This window comes from Ailuropoda melanoleuca, chromosome 8 (assembly GCF_002007445.2).
Source record: "Ailuropoda melanoleuca isolate Jingjing chromosome 8, ASM200744v2, whole genome shotgun sequence".
Lineage (NCBI taxonomy): Eukaryota > Metazoa > Chordata > Mammalia > Carnivora > Ursidae > Ailuropoda > Ailuropoda melanoleuca.
Genome location: NC_048225.1, coordinates 124,508,411 through 124,512,147, shown reverse-complemented (window position 1 = coordinate 124,512,147; position 3,737 = coordinate 124,508,411). Strand labels below are relative to the sequence as shown.

The window sequence follows — 3,737 nt, the reverse complement described above, 5'->3', positions numbered from 1 at the left end:
TATATATATATATATATATCTGTACTGTTTCCAAGCACGCACAGAGAATTGAAATCAGGACATCTGAGCCCACAAAGGCTCCAAACTACTGGAAGACTGATCTGTTTTCTTCTCACTTAACCAACGTTAAGATGACTTTGTCAACGGAGATGAGTCAGAGGGTAACCAACTCCTCGTTAAGTACCTACAGGTTAATAGCACGTACGCAGAGGTAAGCTAGCTAAGTGGGAAGGTGGGGACCGCTCTCATGAGCTGGGCAACCACAACCGTAAGCAGGTCTCCTCTTAGCCTGACCTTGGCAACAAGCTGTTTCTGAGAAGCCAAAGTTCTTCGTGGCTGAGAGCTCAACTCCTGTAGACATCTCAGAGAACAAGCAATATGAGCTGTGGTACACGTTTTCAATTAGGACTGTTACGTACACCATTTCTAACATGAAAGGTTTAGAGATGATTGGCCAACATACGAGTATGCATAGTACTTGGCACACAGGTCCTTTAATAAAGTGTTACTGACTCTATTCTGAAAATGTGCTGTTTGCTAAGTAGTATGTTCCAAAGGGTAAAAATTAGGAAAAAAATTCTACTCTAAAAAAAAAAAAGGATGTGAAGCTCACTCTCTTCTAATGCAGCAGTGGGAATTTTTTTTTTAAAGTTATAACAGGTTTTATGCTTAATACATACATTTTGGGCTTCGGAAATAACACATAATTACAATGCAAAATTCGATTTCAATTAATACATAAAAATCTGGAAAGCTTCATGAATTTGCGTGTCATCCTTGCGCAGGGGCCCTGCTAATCTTCCCTGTATCATTCCGATGTTAGTATATGCACTACCGAAAAGAGCATGAATGTAAGTTTCTTTATGGGCTCTCTGATTTCCTTTAAAAATTGTCCTTCCAGGGTCCAGGGGCACCTGGGTGGCTCAATCGGTTAAGCGTTGGACTCTTGGTTTCGGCTCAGGTCATGATCTCAGGGTCGTGGGATCAAGCCCAGAGTCAGGTTACATGCTCAGTGTGGAGTCTGCTTGAGATTCTCTCTTCCTCTCCCTCTGCCCCTCCCATTCATGTTCTTTTCTCTCTCTCTCTCTCTCAAATAATGAATTAAAAAATTTAAGTAAAATAAAAATTCTCCTTCCATAGCTGTACGGCTGGGTCATTCCCACAGAAAAATTTTATGGGTAAATCTTACCCCCATTGTTAATGATACCGGGAGGAGAGGGGTGCAATAACTAAATTGCACATCAGCTCGAGAGCCCTGCTGTGGATGTACCCCTGGAACACCCACAGCCCCTCCTACTGTCATTGTCACTGAGGACTGCTTTCTCAGTGAAGCTCTTTGGTGTCCATTGAAGGGATGTGACAGCATTACAGGGACGTGGGAAAGTCAATGTAAGGCACGGACAAGACCGACCCAACCTAAGGGGTGCTGGAGACGTACCTATTTATGTCATCAGGCCCCTGGAAAGGCAGCCACAGGTCCAATCAATTACACAGCCTTGTGGAGTGGACCTTTGTCTCCTGCATGCAATGGCATCCCCAAGCCGGGGCCCCACATTGCTTAACTGGTTTAACTCAACGCAGGCTCACTGAGCCTGTGCACCCCAGGACATGCTTTTATTTGAGGATCATGCCACCATAGGCTCCCAGGGCATCATCTCCAGCTGGGATGTTTATCTCCCCGTTTCTCGCTTTTGCTCATGTGTCCGTTGACGATGTCCCGCTCACTGGGCCACGTACTGTAGGCTTCATGAGTCCCACGCAGATGACCTTACATCACCCTACTCAATCTTCCCATCGGGAACAGAGAGCCCGGGGCCCGGTTCTGGCCAGGGCTGGATTGCCCATCAGATTAAGCAGCCCTTGGGGAGCTTTTATGTATCATGAGGCCACCCTAAGGAACTGGCACAGTAGAAACCCTGGCTAGAAATACAGGCGGTGCCCTCAAGAATTTACAAATTGTCGCTGACTCTAGAGCGAATGTAGAGTCTGGACCACTTGTTAGCGGAAGGAGGGGATCTGTGTGTAACTAACACCTAGTGTCTACCTGGAGCACTCATTCCTCAGATGAAGAAGTGGATACTAAAACCTCTGTGATCACGAGGCTAGACTGCGTACCTCCAACCAGAGGGCATCTCCCGGTTAAGTCTGGCTGACTACCAAACGGCACGACCCAGTATCACAAATTTCTTCTCTTTCCCACGGCCACTAATAATCCTGCTCTTCATTGCTCCTTGGACCTGCATACTTAACTCTTCGTACACTTCCTGACCAAGCCTACACAGGCCATACAGTTACAGAAGGTGGTAACACAAGGGTGTGAGCAGCTCAGAGCTAAGCCCGGCGACCCACATACCTCAGACAAGCTGGAAGAGCTTCTATACCTCCCCGGACCCCCACGACGGTGCCCACGTCCAGCAGGAAGCAGCTGCAGAAGATGATCCATCGTCCCATGGCCCTCAAGAATGAGAAGCCGAATAAAAGTAGAGAAGGGGTTTTGTCACCAGTGAGACCTCCTAGACTCAGGAAACTCCTAGACGCTTCTGCCTAACTACGAACTTTATCTTTTAGAAACTAACTAATGAATTGCGGGAACGGGAAAAGAAACCTTTTGAATATCAACTCCAGGAAAGTCGTCATCATCATCAGAAAGTAAGCGCTGGTAAGGATTAATAAAATAAATAATTATTAATAAAATAAGTGCTGGAGAAATTAGAACCCTCATACATTGCTGGTCGGAATGTAAACTGGACCGGCCACTGTAGAAAAAGACTTAGTGACTCCTCAAAATATCAATCCTAGAATTATCGTATGATCCAGAATTGGATCACAATTGAAAACAGGTCCTCAAGCAAATACTTGCACGGAAACCTTCATCACAGCAGCGTTCACAAGAGCCAAAGGGTGGAAACAACCCAAGTGTCCATCTGTATAGATGAGCGGATAAATAAAATGTGGTACAAACATACAATGGAATACTATTGAACAATAAGAAGAAACAAAGTGCTGATACATGATACAGTATGAATGAAGCTGGAAAACATTATACTAAGTGAAAGAAGTCAGACACAAAGGTCGCACATCACACTAGTTCATTGATATGAAATTTCCAGAATAGGTAAACCCACAGAGACAAAAAGCTAGTGGGTATTTGCCAGGAGCGAGCGGGGCTTGGGGGGCAAATGGGTAATTACTGCTAATGGACATAGAGTCTTCTTTCGGGGTGATAGAATGTTTTGGAATGATGAAAGCGGTGGTCGCACAACATCGTGAACGTACTAAATGATACTGAATTATATACTTTACAACTATTATTTTATGTTTTGTGAATTTCTCCTTAATGGAAGAAAGAAAGAAAATCTGCCTGTAGATGGAGACCAGCTGAGGCTAGATGGGGACTGGGAGGCTGGAAGCTGAGAGTCACGGGAGGCTGGAGGTCACATGGGGACAGACCATGGACTCTGAAAGGTGGAAAGGCACAGTTGTCCCTGAGGATAATGCAAAACAACTCCTTGCCCGCGATGGGCAACAAAATTGAGCAACAGTAAACACTGGACGGTGTGGATGGTTGGTTAGAGAAGTAGCTAAGGGAGCCATTGGATACAATCTCTCAGCAGAAAAGTCTGGGAGTTTTGACTCAGGACCTCAGAATCATATGGCTAACTCACATGATTGGCTCTGCCTCCGCTTGCAACCACTTCTCTCCTGAACATCAGAATACCCGTATCTGCTTCTGGCAA

General features: G+C 45.3%; 1 non-coding gene across 1 annotated transcript; it reads right to left on the bottom strand.

Annotated features, from left to right (window-relative positions):
• Window positions 1-740: 740 nt before the first annotated feature.
• LOC117803660 lies at window positions 741-845 on the bottom strand. The gene has a single exon (XR_004627597.1). It is a non-coding gene; the product is annotated as a U6 spliceosomal RNA (small nuclear RNA).
• Between the last annotated feature and the right edge of the window lie 2,892 nt (window positions 846-3,737).